We start from the raw sequence: 15214 nt of genomic DNA, 5'->3' as shown, positions 1-15214 counted from the left end.
ATATTCCCCTCTTTTAGTTTATAGCAGTTCAGATAATAATCTGCCTTCCTGTTTTTGCTACCAAAGTGGATAACCTCACGTTGATCCACATTATACTGCATCTGCCATACATTAGCCCACTCACTCAAACTTGTCCAAATCACCCTGAAGCCTCTCTGCATCCTCCTCACAATTCACCCTCCCACCCAGTTTTGTGTCATCTGCAAATTTGGAGATATTACATTTAGTTCCCTCATCTAAATCATTAATATATATTGTGAATAGCTGGGGTCCTCGCACCGACCCCTGCGGTACCCCACTAGTCACTGCCTGCCATTCGGAAAAAGACGCATTTATCCCTATTCTTTATTTCCTGTCCATCGCAATACACTACCCCCAATCCCATGCACTTTAATTTTACACACCTGTCATTATGGTCTGGTGGTACCGTTCCAAAGTCCCTTGTGACTATGGGTGGTTGGCTGAGGACTTTAGCTGGGTTATGCCAAGATTACCCATGACTTGAAAGACGCCAGATGTGAAATTCGTGCTCTCATCCATCTGGATCTTGGCAGGCAGCCCATGTCGGGTAAACAATTAGGTTAGCCCTCCACCACTACCTTGGCAGAGATAGTTCTTAGGGGAATGGCTTCTGGGAATCGGGTAGCCGCATCCATAATGGTGAGAAGATTTGTTTCGGCAGGGATCCCTGTGTGCCCAGCTTTCCCTTCTCGCCCATGGCTGTTCAGGCATACTATCACCCCCCCACCTTTTACCCTTTTCAGGGTTTTGGAGCTGACTAGGGAAGGGGTTCCCTTGGGGCAATGGCTTGTGAAGAAGTGTAAAATAATCAGCCAGGATTGGCTCTTGGAACCTTTTGTTCCTCCACGTGGGTTTTAGTCGAAAGGAGAAGAGAGTTTTTGAACTCATAGAGAAGGATCACCTCTCAGAGTTTTTCATATGTGGTCTGTATCTTGAGTGTCTGCATCCATTGGTCAAAAGCAAGCTGCTTAACTCTTTCAAACTAGTTCAGGATTCTTTCGGAGGGCGTGGAAGTTTTGGTGGCATGCCTCCAGTACGAGCTTGTATGCACTCAGGATAACATTTTTAGTCATCTCATAATCTGATGAACTTTCATGAAGCAATAGTGAATAAACCTCATGGGCTTTCCCTGTAGTTTGTTTTGCAATAACAGTGTCCTGCTGTCTGCCGGCCACTTCAGCTGTCTTGCAAGCTTTTCAAAAGAGATTTTAAAAATGCTTTCACATCCCCCTTATTGAACTTTGTGATCATCTGAGAGAACTTTACTAGCTCAGCACTCGGTGCTGAGCTAGGGGTAGTTCCCTCATTAGCAGTGCCTTCACTGGGTGCATTGAGTCTTCCCCAAGTTAGTTTGAGCTGCCTTAACTCCCTTTGGAATGCTTTTTCTTTTTTCCTTACCTGAGACTCTCTCTCCTCTTTATGTCTCTGGAAGGCTCTTTCTTTTTCTTGGAATTCTAATTCTAGTCTCCTCTGTTCTAGCTGTATCTTAGCTAATGTTATCCAGTCTGTTTCCCACTCTAAACTTGTTTCTGAGTCCTCAGTTTCAAGTGCAAAATGGTTGGCCACATGTTTTAGAATTTTGGGTTTCCTAGCTTTTGGACAGATAGTAATTCTTAACTGTCTAGCTACATTCCTCAACTCTTCAATAGATAGTGCTTTTAACCTGCCCCAGTTACTTCACTCTGGTTTAGGAAGGTAGTGCCTCAAATGTGGACATCTTAGCACTCCAGCACTGAAAACCACAAGAAAAGCTGTTTTGAAGTTTTTAAATTTTGCTGGGGTCAATTTGGTTTCCCACTTCCAATTTCCCGTTTGTCTTTGGGTTTTGATCCCAGATGCGAGCCCCCAAATTTCTGTTGCGATCAGGTGAGGAGGGGTCAAAAGGCTTCCTCTTGTCCCTCTCCTTGTTTGACTACAACAGGGTTTATTTCCTTTGAACAGTGAATATGTTTACTAATTCATGAGTATTTAACCCTTTATATGCTATGATCATAAAAGAAGCAATTGGACAGGTTTTCTTGAGTTTAAATAAGAAAGAGGTTAGTTTATTGTACTTAAAATCAAAACCCGATCTAAGTAAAAATAATAAACTATGTTCTAACCTTCACACACAGACACACACACATACGAATCACACACACAAATAGGTTACAGAGTGATGAAGAATTGTTTAGTTGGATAAGAGTCCAGAACAAATAAAAATAACATACAGCCTGTGGGGTCTGGTAATTCAGTTGTCTTCTAGCTGAATTCGTGGTCCTGAAGCTCCTAGCTGGCAGAAGTGGCCCTCTTTGTTCAGGGTTTCCTTGGAGACAGTAATGTAGGTGGCTTTCTCCCTGGAGTCTCAGTCTGTAGTAATGATAGACTTCGATGTTCTGCAGTCCACAGACAGGGTTCAAAACTTGCAGTATTACCTGGAGAGAGAGAGATATACACACAGCCCCACTGGGTTCCTGCACTCGTGAATAAAAAAGAAACTCCAAGTTGTCACAAAGATGGACAGACTGTCACATGATTATCTCAATATATTCTCTGGAGCACTTTAATGAGCTTCAAGTCTAAGAGGCTATATACATCTCAGAACTTATCGGTACAAACATTTACCCCTGAAGGCTCGTCTCCAGTATGGTTAATCTCGCAAGCTGGCTTTGAATGTTGAGCTAACGAAAGCAACATCAGACAGTTCATTCAACTGTTCAAGCCACTGTTCTGCATGAGAGCTCAAATAGACATGTGACTGCACTTCGATACCTTGGAATGTGAGGTATTTCAATGCAAAATGAGGTGGCCACCTCAGATGCCAGCTTTTTAAAAGATGAATGCAGGATTCAAGCTTTCCATTTTAAAAGTTGAATTGAGGTCCACAACTGATGAATTAAAAATCATCATTCAGCAAAGCAGGTTCACATGATAATCAATTTAATCACATTTCAAAAAATTCATTCAGATTTACCAGGCATGACCTTCCCTTTAAAAATATTAACAGTCAGACTTGGATCAGCAGAAAATTTACCAGGCGCTCAGGAAGCGTCTGCCAAATTATAGACACCAGTAATTTCCCGAAAATAGATGTTAGGCTTTCTTTCTTCTTTTGGGCCTCCTTATCTCGAGAGACAATGGATACGCGCCTGGAGGTGGTCAGTGGTTTGTGAAGCAGCGCCTGGAGTGGCTATAAAGGCCAATTCTGGAGTGACAGGCTCTTCCACAGGTGCTGCAGAGAAATTTGTTTGTTGGGGCTGTTGCACAGTTGGCTCTCCCCTTGCGCCTCTGTCTTTTTTCCTGCCAACTACTAAGTCTCTTCGACTCGCCACAATTTAGCCCTGTCTTTATGGCTGCCCGCCAGCTCTGGCGAATGCTGGCAACTGACTCCCACGACTTGTGATCAATGTCACACGATTTCATGTCGCGTTTGCAGACGTCTTTATAACGGAGACATGGACGGCCGGTGGGTCTGATACCAGTGGCGAGCTCGCTGTACAATGTGTCTTTGGGGATCCTGCCATCTTCCATGCGGCTCACATGGCCAAGCCATCTCAAGCGCCGCTGACTCAGTAGTGTGTATAAGCTGGGGATGTTGGCCGCTTCAAGGACTTCTGTGTTGGAGATATAGTCCTGCCACCTGATGCCAAGTATTCTCCGAAGGCAGCGAAGATGGAATGAATTGAGACGTCGCTCTTGGCTGGCATACGTTGTCCAGGCCTCGCTGCCGTAGAGCAAGGTACTGAGGACACAGGCCTGATACACTCGGACTTTTGTGTTCCGTGTCAGTGCGCCATTTTCCCACACTCTCTTGGCCAGTCTGAACATAGCAGTGGAAGCCTTACCCATGCGCTTGTTGATTTCTGCATCTAGAGACAGGTTACTGGTGATAGTTGAGCCTAGGTAGGTGAACTCTTGAACCACTTCCAGAGCGTGGTCGCCAATATTGATGGATGGAGCATTTCTGACATCCTGCCCCATGATGTTCGTTTTCTTGAGGCTGATGGTTAGGCCAAATTCATTGCAGGCAGATGCAAACCTGTCGATGAGACTCTGCAGGCATTCTTCAGTGTGAGATGTTAAAGCAGCATCGTCAGCAAAGAGGAGTTCTCTGATGAGGACTTTCCGTACTTTGGACTTCGCTCTTAGACGGGCAAGGTTGAACAACCTGCCCCCTGATCTTGTGTGGAGGAAAATTCCTTCTTCAGAGGATTTGAACGCATGTGAAAGCAGCAGGGAGAAGAAAATCCCAAAAAGTGTGGGTGCGAGAACACAGCCCTGTTTCACACCACTCAGGATAGGAAAGGGCTCTGATGAGGAGCCACCATGTTGAATTGTGCCTTTCATATTGTCATGGAATGAGGTGATGATACTTAGTAGCTTTGGTGGACATCCGATCTTTTCTAGTAGTCTGAAGAGACCACGTCTGCTGACGAGGTCAAAGGCTTTGGTGAGATCAATGAAAGCAATGTAGAGGGGCATCTGTTGTTCACGGCATTTCTCCTGTATCTGACGAAGGGAGAACAGCATGTCAATAGTCGATCTCTCTGCACGAAAGCCACACTGTGCCTCAGGGTAGACGCGCTCGGCCAGCTTCTGGAGCCTGTTCAGAGCGACTCGAGCAAAGACTTTCCCCACTATGCTGAGCAGGGAGATTCCACGGTAGTTGTTGCAGTCACCGCGGTCACCTTTGTTTTTATAGAGGGTGATGATGTTGGCATCGCGCATGTCCTGGGGTACTGCTCCCTCGTCCCAGCACAGGCATAGCAGTTCATGTAGTGCTGAGAGTATAGCAGGCTTGGCACTCATGATTATTTCAGGGGTAATGCTGTCCTTCCCAGGGGCTTTTCCGCTGGCTAGGGAATCAATGGCATCACTGAGTTCCGATTTGGTTGGCTGTATGTCCAGCTCATCCATGACTGGTAGAGGCTGGGCTGCATTGAGGGCAGTCTCAGTGACAGCATTCTCCCTGGAGTACAGTTCTAGGTAGTGCTCAACCATGTTAGGCTTACAAGCAAATAAATCCATGGTTGCAATCAGACAGTATCTGAGAGAAAAATTGCTGGAAATGCACAGGCGTCAGGGCAGTATCAGAGAGAGAAACTACTGGAAATGCACTGTGGACAGGTCAGCATCTGAGAGAGAAACTATTGGAAATAAACTGTGGACAGGTCAGTATCTGAGAGAGAAACTACTGGAAATGCACTGTGGACAGGTCAGCATCTGAGAGAGAAACTATTGGAAATAAACTGTGGACAGGTCAGTATCTGAGAGAGAAACTACTGCAAACGCAATGTGGACAGGTCAGCATCTGAGAGAGAAACTATTGGAAATAAACTGTGGACAGGTCAGCATCTGAGAGAGAAACTATTGAAAATAAACTGTGGACAGGTCAGTATCTGAGAGAGAAACTACTGGAAACGCAATGTGGACAGGTCAGTATCTGAAAGAGAAACTACTGGAAATGCACTGTGGACAGGTCAGTATCTGAGAGAGAAACTACTGGAAATGCAATGTGGACAGGTCAGTATCTGAGAGAGAAACTACTGGAAATGCAATGTGGACAGGTCTGTATCTGAGGGAGAAACTACTGGAAATGCAATGTGGACAGGTCAGTATCTGAGAGAGAAACTACTGGAAATGCAATGTGGACAGGTCAGTATCTGAGAGAGAAACTCCTGGAAATGCACTGTGGACAGGTCAGTATCTGAGAGAGCAACTACTGGAAATGCAATGTGGACAGGTCAGTATCTGAGAGAGAAACTACTGGAAACGCAATGTGGACAGGTCAGTATCTGAGAGAGAAACTACTGGAAATGCACTGTGGACAGGTCAGTATCTGAGAGAGAAACTACTGGAAACGCAATGTGGACAGGTCAGTATCTGAGAGAGAAACTACTGGAAATGCAATGTGGACAGGTCAGTATCTGAGAGAGAAACTACTGGAAATGCAATGTGGACAGGTCAGCATCTGAGAGAGAAACTATTGGAAATAAACTGTGGACAGGTCAGCATCTGAGAGAGAAACTACTGGAAACGCAATGTGGACAGGTCAGTATCTGAGGGAGAAACTACTGGAAATGCACTGTGGACAGGTCAGTATCTGAGAAAGAAACTACTGGAAACGCAATGTGGACAGGTCAGTATCTGAGAGAGAAACTACTGGAAACGCAATGTGGACAGGTCAGTATCTGAGAGAGAAACTACTGGAAATGCACTGTGGACAGGTCAGTATCTGAGAGAGAAACTACTGGAAATGCAATGTGGACAGGTCAGTATCTGAGAGAGAAACTCCTGGAAACGCAACGTGGACAGGACAGTATCTGAGAGAGAAACTACTGGAAATGCAATGTGGACAGGTCAGTATCTGAGAGAGAAACTACTGGAAATGCACTGTGGACAGGTCAGTATCTGAGAGAGAAACTATTGGAAATGGAATGTGGAAAGGTCAGTATCTGAGAGAGAAACTATTGGAAATAAACTGTGGACAGGTCAGTATCTGAGAGAGAAACTACTGGAAATGGACTGTGGACAGGTCAGTATCTGAGAGAGAAACTACTGGAAATGGACTGTGGACAGGTCAGTATCTGAGAGAGAAACTACTGGAAATGCAATGTGGACAGGTCAATATCTGAGAGAGAAACTATTGGAAATGGAATGTGGACAGGTCAGTATCTGAGAGAGAAACTATTGGAAATGGAATGTGGACAGGTCAGTATCTGAGAGAGAAACTATTGGAAATGGAATGTGGACAGGTCAGTATCTGAGAGAGAAACTATTGGAAATAAACTGTGGACAGGTCAGTATCTGAGAGAGGAACTACTGGAAATGCAATGTGGACAGGTCAGTATCTGAGAGAGAAACTACTGGAAATGCAATGTGGACAGGTCAGTATCTGAGAGAGAAACTACTGGAAATGCACTGTGGACACGTCAGTATCTGAGAGAGAAACTACTGGAAACGCACTCTGGACAGGTCAGTATCTGAGAAAGAAACTACTGGAAATGGAATGTGGACAGGTCAGTATCTGAGAGAGAAACTATTGGAAATAAACTGTGGACAGGTCAGTATCTGAGAGAGAAACTACTGGAAATGCAATGTGCACAGGTCAGTATCTGAGAGAGAAACTACTGGAAATGCACTGTGGACAGGTCAGTATCTGAGAGAGAAACTATTGGAAATAAACTGTGGACAGGTCAGTATCTGAGAGAGAAAGTACTGGAAATGCACTGTGGACAGGTCAGTATCTGAGAGAGAAACTATTGGAAATAAACTGTGGACAGGTCAGTATCTGAGAGAGAAACTATTGGAAATGGAATGTGGACAGGTGAGTATCTGAGAGAGAAAGTATTGGAAATAAACTGTGGACAGGTCAGTATCTGAGAGAGAAACTACTGGAAATGCAATGTGGACAGGTCAGTATCTGAGAGAGAAACTATTGGAAATGGAATGTGGACAGGTCAGTATCTGAGAGAGAAAGTATTGGAAATAAACTGTGGACAGGTCAGTATCTGAGAGAGAAACTATTGGAAATAAACTGTGGACAGGTCAGTATCAGAGAGAGAAACTACAGGAAATGCACTGTGGACAGGTCAGTATCTGAGAGAGAAACTACAGGAAATGCAATGTGGACAGGTCAGTATCTGAGAGAGAAACTACTGGAAATGCACTGTGGACAGGTCAGTATCTGAGAGAGAAACTACTGGAAATGCAATGTGGACACGTCAGTATCTGAGAGAGAAACTATTGCAAATGGAGTGTGGACCGGTCAGTATCTGAGAGAGAAAATATTGGAAATGCACTGTGGACAGGTCAGTATCTGAGAGAGAAACTACTGGAAATGCACTGTGGACAGGTCAGTATCTGAGAGAGAAACTACTGGAAATGCAATGTGGACAGGTCAGTATCTGAGAGAGAAACTATTGCAAATGGAGTGTGGACCGGTCAGTATCTGAGAGAGAAAATATTGGAAATGCAATGTGGACAGGTCAGTATCTGAGAGAGAAACTACTGGAAATGCAATGTGGACAGGTCAGTATCTGAGAGAGAAACTACTGGAAATGCAATGTGGACAGGTCAGTATCTGAGAGAGAAACTACTGGAAATGCAATGTGGACAGGTCAGTATCTGAGAGAGAAACTACTGGAAATGCAATGTGGACAGGTCAGTATCTGAGAGAGAAACTACTGGAAATGCAATGTGGACAGGTCAGTATCTGAGAGAGAAACTACTGGAAATGCAATGTGGACAGGTCAGTATCTGAGAGAGAAACTACTGGAAATGCAATGTGGACAGGTCAGTATCTGAGAGAGAAACTACTGGAAATGCAATGTGGACAGGTCAGTATCTGAGAGAGAAACTACTGGAAATGCAATGTGGACAGGTCAGTATCTGAGAGAGAAACTACTGGACATGCAATGTGGACAGGTCAGTATCTGAGAGAGAAACTACTGGAAATGCAATGTGGACAGGTCAGTATCTGAGAGAGAAACTACTGGAAATGCAATGTGGACAGGTCAGTATCTGAGAGAGAAACTACTGGAAATGCAATGTGGACAGGTCAGTATCTGAGAGAGAAACTACTGGAAATGCAATGTGGACAGGTCAGTATCTGAGAGAGAAACTACTGGAAATGCACTGTGGACAGGTCAGTATCTGAGAGAGAAACTACTGGAAATGCAATGTGGACAGGTCAGTATCTGAGAGAGAAACTACTGGAAATGCAATGTGGACAGGTCAGTATCTGAGAGAGAAACTACTGGAAATGCACTGTGGACAGGTCAGTATCTGAGAGAGAAACTACTGGAAATGCACTGTGGACAGGTCAGTATCTGAGAGAGAAACTACTGGAAATGCAATGTGGACACGTCAGTATCTGAGAGAGAAACTACTGGAAATGCAATGTGGACAGGTCAGTATCTGAGAGAGAAACTACTGGAAATGCAATGTGGACAGGTCAGTATCTGAGAGAGAAACTACTGGAAATGCACTGTGGACAGGTCAGTATCTGAGAGAGAAACTACTGGAAATGCACTGTGGACAGGTCAGTATCTGAGAGAGAAACTACTGGAAATGCACTGTGGACAGGTCAGTATCTGAGAGAGAAACTACTGGAAATGCAATGTGGACACGTCAGTATCTGAGAGAGAAACTACTGGAAATGCAATGTGGACAGGTCAGTATCTGAGAGAGAAACTACTGGAAATGCAATGTGGACAGGTCAATATCTGAGAGAGAAACTACTGGAAATGCAATGTGGACAGGTCAGTATCTGAGAGAGAAACTACTGGAAATGCAATGTGGACAGGTCAGTATCTGAGAGAGAAACTACTGGAAATGCAATGTGGACAGGTCAGTATCTGAGAGAGAAACTACTGGAAATGCACTGTGGACAGGACAGTATCTGAGAGAGAAACTACTGGAAATGCACTGTGGACAGGTCAGTATCTGAGAGAGAAACTACTGGAAATGCAATGTGGACAGGTCAGTATCTGAGAGAGAAACTACTGGAAATGCACTGTGGACAGGTCAGTATCTGAGAGAGAAACTACTGGAAATGCAATGTGGACAGGTCAGTATCTGAGAGAGAAACTACTGGAAATGCAATGTGGACAGGACAGTATCTGAGAGAGAAACTACTGGAAATGCAATGTGGACAGGTCAGTATCTGAGAGAGAAACTACTGGAAATGCACTGTGGACAGGACAGTATCTGAGAGAGAAACTACTGGAAATGCAATGTGGACAGGTCAGTATCTGAGAGAGAAACTACTGGAAATGCAATGTGGACAGGTCAGTATCTGAGAGAGAAACTACTGGAAATGCAATGTGGACAGGTCAGTATCTGAGAGAGAAACTACTGGAAATGCAATGTGGACAGGTCAGTATCTGAGAGAGAAACTACTGGAAATGCAATGTGGACCGGTCAGTATCTGAGAGAGAAACTACTGGAAATGCAATGTGGACAGGTCAGTATCTGAGAGAGAAACTACTGGAAATGCAATGTGGACCGGTCAGTATCTGAGAGAGAAACTACTGGAAATGCACTGTGGACAGGTCAGTATCTGAGAGAGAAACTACTGGACATGCAATGTGGACAGGTCAGTATCTGAGAGAGAAACTACTGGAAATGCAATGTGGACCGGTCAGTATCTGAGAGAGAAACTACTGGAAATGCAATGTGGACCGGTCAGTATCTGAGAGAGAAACTACTGGAAATGCACTGTGGACAGGTCAGTATCTGAGAGAGAAACTACTGGACATGCACTGTGGACAGGTCAGTATCTGAGAGAGTAACTACTGGAAATGCAAAGTGGACAGGTCAGTATCTGAGAGAGAAACTACTGGAAATGCACTGTGGACACGTCAGTATCTGAGAGAGAAACTACTGGTAATGCAATGTGGACAGGTCAGTATCTGCGAGAGAAACTACTGGAAATGCAATGTGGACAGGTCAGTATCTGAGAGAGAAACTACTGGACATGCACTGTGGACAGGTCAGTATCTGAGAGAGTAACTACTGGAAATGCAAAGTGGACAGGTCAGTATCTGAGAGAGAAACTACTGGAAATGCACTGTGGACACGTCAGTATCTGAGAGAGAAACTACTGGAAATGCAATGTGGACAGGTCAGTATCTGAGAGAGAAACTACTGGAAATGCAATGTGGACAGGTCAGTATCTGAGAGAGAAACTACTGGAAATGCAATGTGGACAGGTCAGTATCTGAGAGAGAAACTACTGGACATGCAATGTGGACAGGTCAGTATCTGAGAGAGAAACTACTGGAAATGCAATGTGGACAGGTCAGTATCTGAGAGAGAAACTACTGGAAATGCAATGTGGACAGGTCAGTATCTGAGAGAGAAAATACTGGAAATGCAATGTGGACAGGTCAGTATCTGAGAGAGAAACTACTGGAAATGCACTGTGGACAGGTCAGTATCTGAGAGAGAAACTACTGGAAATGCAATGTGGACAGGACAGTATCTGAGAGAGAAACTACTGGAAATGCAATGTGGACAGGTCAGTATCTGAGAGAGAAACTACTGGAAATGCAATGTGGACAGGTCAGTATCTGAGAGAGAAACTACTGGAAATGCAATGTGGACAGGTCAGTATCTGAGAGAGAAACTACTGGAAATGCAATGTGGACCGGTCAGTATCTGAGAGAGAAAATACTGGAAATGCAATGTGGACAGGACAGTATCTGAGAGAGAAACTACTGGAAATGCAATGTGGACCGGTCAGTATCTGAGAGAGAAACTACTGGAAATGCAATGTGGACAGGTCAGTATCTGAGAGAGAAAATACTGGAAATGCAATGTGGACAGGACAGTAACTGAGAGAGAAACTACTGGAAATGCAATGTGGACAGGTCAGTATCTGAGAGAGAAACTACTGGAAATGCAATGTGGACAGGACAGTATCTGAGAGAGAAACTACTGGAAATGCAATGTGGACAGGTCAGTATCTGAGAGAGAAACTACTGGAAATGCAATGTGGACCGGTCAGTATCTGAGAGAGAAACTACTGGAAATGCAATGTGGACAGGTCAGTATCTGAGAGAGAAACTACTGGACATGCAATGTGGACAGGTCAGTATCTGAGAGAGAAACTACTATAAATGCAAAGTGGACAGGTCAGTATCTGAGAGAGAAACTACTGGAAATGCACTGTGGACAGGTCAGTATCTGAGAGAGAAACTACTGGACATGCAATGTGGACAGGTCAGTATCTGAGAGAGAAACTACTATAAATGCAAAGTGGACAGGTCAGTATCTGAGAGAGAAACTACTGGAAATGCACTGTGGACACGTCAGTATCTGAGAGAGAAACTACTGGAAATGCAATGTGGACAGGTCAGTATCTGAGAGAGAAACTACTGGAAATGCAATGTGGACAGGTCAGTATCTGAGAGAGAAACTACTGGACATGCAATGTGGACAGGTCAGTATCTGAGAGAGAAACTACTGGAAATGCAATGTGGACAGGACAGTATCTGAGAGAGAAACTACTGGAAATGCAATGTGGACAGGACAGTATCTGAGAGAGAAACTACTGGAAATGCAAAGTGGACAGGTCAGTATCTGAGAGAGAAACTACTGGAAATGCAATGTGGACAGGTCAGTATCTGAGAGAGAAACTACTGGAAATGCAATGTGGACAGGTCAGTATCTGAGAGAGAAACTACTGGAAATGCAATGTGGACAGGTCAGTATCTGAGAGAGAAACTACTGGACATGCAATGTGGACAGGTCAGTATCTGAGAGAGAAACTACTGGAAATGCAATGTGGACAGGACAGTATCTGAGAGAGAAACTACTGGAAATGCAATGTGGACAGGACAGTATCTGAGAGAGAAACTACTGGAAATGCAAAGTGGACAGGTCAGTATCTGAGAGAGAAACTACTGGAAATGCAATGTGGACAGGTCAGTATCTGAGAGAGAAACTACTGGAAATGCACTGTGGACACGTCAGTATCTGAGAGAGAAACTACTGGAAATGCAATGTGGATCGGTCAGTATCTGAGAGAGAAACTACTGGAAATGCAATGTGGACCGGTCAGTATCTGAGAGAGAAACTACTGGAAATGCACTGTGGACAGGTCAGTATCTGAGAGAGAAAATACTGGAAATGCAATGTGGACAGGTCAGTATCTGAGAGAGAAACTACTGGAAATGCACTGTGGACAGGTCAGTATCTGAGAGAGAAACTACTGGAAATGCACTGTGGACAGGTCAGTATCTAAGAGAGAAAATACTGGAAATGCAATGTGGACAGGTCAGTATCTGAGAGAGTAACTACTGGAAATGCACTGTGGACAGGTCAGTATCTGAGAGAGAAACTACTGGAAATGCAATGTGGACCGGTCAGTATCTGAGAGAGAAACTACTGGAAATGCAATGTGGACAGGTCAGTATCTGAGAGAGAAACTACTGGAAATGCAATGTGGACAGGTCAGTATCTGAGAGAGAAACTACTGGAAATGCACTGTGGACAGGTCAGTATCTGAGAGAGAAAATACTGGAAATGCAATGTGGACAGGTCAGTATCTGAGAGAGAAACTACTGGAAATGCACTGTGGACAGGTCAGTATCTGAGAGAGAAACTACTGGAAATGCACTGTGGACAGGTCAGTATCTAAGAGAGAAAATAATGGAAATGCACTGTGGACAGGTCAGTATCTGAGAGAGAAACTACTGGAAATGCAATGTGGACCGGTCAGTATCTGAGAGAGAAACTACTGGAAATGCAATGTGGACAGGTCAGTATCTGAGAGAGAAACTACTGGAAATGCAATGTGGAACGGTCAGTATCTGAGAGAGAAACTACTGGAAATGCAATGTGGACAGGTCAGTATCTGAGAGAGAAACTACTGGAAATGCACTGTGGACAGGTCAGTATCTGAGAGAGAAAATAATGGAAATGCACTGTGGACAGGTCAGTGTCTGAGAGAGAAACTACTGGAAATGCAATGTGGACCGGTCAGTATCTGAGAGAGAAACTACTGGAAATGCAATGTGGACAGGTCAGTATCTGAGAGAGAAACTATTGGAAATAAACTGTGGACAGGTCAGTATCTGAGAGAGAAACTATTGGAAATGGAATGTGGACAGGTGAGTATCTGAGAGAGAAAGTATTGGAAATAAACTGTGGACAGGTCAGTATCTGAGAGAGAAACTACTGGAAATGCAATGTGGACAGGTCAGTATCTGAGAGAGAAACTATTGGAAATGGAATGTGGACAGGTCAGTATCTGAGAGAGAAACTATTGGAAATAAACTGTGGACAGGTCAGTATCTGAGAGAGAAACTACTGGAAATGCAATGTGGACAGGTCAGTATCTGAGAGAGAAACTACTGGAAATGCAATGTGGACAGGTCAGTATCTGAGAGAGAAACAATTGGAAATGCAATGTGGACAGGTCAGTATCTGAGAGAGAAACTACTGGAAATGCAATGTGGACAGGTCAGTATCTGAGAGAGAAACTACTGGAAATGCACTGTGGACAGGTCAGTATCTGAGAGAGAAAATAATGGAAATGCACTGTGGACAGGTCAGTGTCTGAGAGAGAAACTACTGGAAATGCAATGTGGACCGGTCAGTATCTGAGAGAGAAACTACTGGAAATGCAATGTGGACAGGTCAGTATCTGAGAGAGAAACTATTGGAAATAAACTGTGGACAGGTCAGTATCTGAGAGAGAAACTATTGGAAATGGAATGTGGACAGGTGAGTATCTGAGAGAGAAAGTATTGGAAATAAACTGTGGACAGGTCAGTATCTGAGAGAGAAACTACTGGAAATGCAATGTGGACAGGTCAGTATCTGAGAGAGAAACTATTGGAAATGGAATGTGGACAGGTCAGTATCTGAGAGAGAAACTATTGGAAATAAACTGTGGACAGGTCAGTATCTGAGAGAGAAACTACTGGAAATGCAATGTGGACAGGTCAGTATCTGAGAGAGAAACTACTAGAAATGCAATGTGGACACGTCAGTATCTGAGAGAGAAACTACTGGAAATGCAATGTGGACAGGTCAGTATCTGAGAGAGAAACTACTGGAAATGCAATGTGGACAGGTCAGTATCTGAGAGAGAAACTACTGGAAATGCAATGTGGACAGGTCAGTATCTGAGAGAGAAAATACTGGAAATGCACTGTGGACAGGTCAGTATCTAAGAGAGAAAATAATGGAAATGCACTGTGGACAGGTCAGTATCTGAGAGAGAAACTACTGGAAATGCAATGTGGACCGGTCAGTATCTGAGAGAGAAACTACTGGAAATGCAATGTGGACAGGTCAGTATCTGAGAGAGAAACTACTGGAAATGCACTGTGGACAGGTCAGTATCTGAGAGAGAAACAATTGGAAATGCAATGTGGACAGGTCAGTATCTGAGAGAGAAACTACTGGAAATGCAATGTGGACAGGTCAGTATCTGAGAGAGAAACTACTGGAAATGCACTGTGGACAGGTCAGTATCTGAGAGAGAAAATAATGGAAATGCACTGTGGACAGGTCAGTGTCTGAGAGAGAAACTACTGGAAATGCAATGTGGACCGGTCAGTATCTGAGAGAGAAACTACTGGAAATGCAATGTGGACAGGTCAGTATCTGAGAGAGAAACTATTGGAAATAAACTGTGGACAGGTCAGTATCTGAGAGAGAAACTATTGGAAATGGAATGTGGACAGGTGAGTATCTG

The sequence above is a fragment of the Heterodontus francisci genome, chromosome 12 (genome assembly GCF_036365525.1).
Source record: "Heterodontus francisci isolate sHetFra1 chromosome 12, sHetFra1.hap1, whole genome shotgun sequence".
NCBI lineage: Eukaryota > Metazoa > Chordata > Chondrichthyes > Heterodontiformes > Heterodontidae > Heterodontus > Heterodontus francisci.
Note: the sequence above shows the minus strand (reverse complement) of the source record.